The following is a 468-nucleotide window of genomic DNA, read 5'->3' on the forward strand; positions in this document are numbered from 1 at the left end:
TTGAATTTGTAATAGAAATGCCCATCAGATAACGGGCCTCAGAGTCTKTGGGTACTTTGGCTACTTTTGCCTCAGTGACTTTCTAACACAAATGAAGGCCAGATGTAAGAGAATTCAACAAATATACAGGACCAAGGGATGAGCAGGCAGACAGTCCTGGCCCAGTGGTGCCTGCAGCATCCTGGATGAGGTTATAAACACAGRGCCTGCAAACTGATTGTAGTTTTTGTTTCTAATAGTTTGGATCCTGTTRATGCTTTGGTGTGACAGCCATCCTCTGCACTGTTGGGCTGTTGTTGATGGGGGTTAGAGCAGGGTCCTGCCTTTGCAGGAAAGCAAAGAAATGAATGGATTTCCCTGAGAGCACCTRGGGGGATGTCACTGGTGTGTCCTGGGAGAGCCCCGCTCACCAAGCAGAGCATCCCCCTTGTACAAACCCGGCCTGGGAAGGGCCAGGCTCAGCAGTGC

The sequence above is a fragment of the Malurus melanocephalus genome, unplaced genomic scaffold (genome assembly GCF_030028575.1).
Source record: "Malurus melanocephalus ecotype Western Australia unplaced genomic scaffold, MMel_1.1 scaffold_406, whole genome shotgun sequence".
Lineage (NCBI taxonomy): Eukaryota > Metazoa > Chordata > Aves > Passeriformes > Maluridae > Malurus > Malurus melanocephalus.